This window comes from Orcinus orca, chromosome 3 (assembly GCF_937001465.1).
Source record: "Orcinus orca chromosome 3, mOrcOrc1.1, whole genome shotgun sequence".
In the NCBI taxonomy this organism is placed as follows: Eukaryota; Metazoa; Chordata; class Mammalia; order Artiodactyla; family Delphinidae; genus Orcinus; species Orcinus orca.
Genome location: NC_064561.1, coordinates 9320826 through 9321074, shown reverse-complemented (window position 1 = coordinate 9321074; position 249 = coordinate 9320826).

The window sequence follows — 249 nt, the reverse complement described above, 5'->3', positions numbered from 1 at the left end:
TCATTAGTAGGTTTATTGTTGATTGTAATTGAAAAGCTAATAAATAAGATGAATGGATAAAGAAGATGTGGCACATATATACAATGGAATATTACTCAGCCATAAAAAGGAACGAAATTGGGTTATTGTAATGAGGTGGATGGACCTAGAGTCTGTCATACAGAGTGAAGTAAGTCAGAAAGAGAAAAACAAATATCATATGTTAACGCATACATATGGAATCTAAAAAAAACGGTACTGATGAACCTA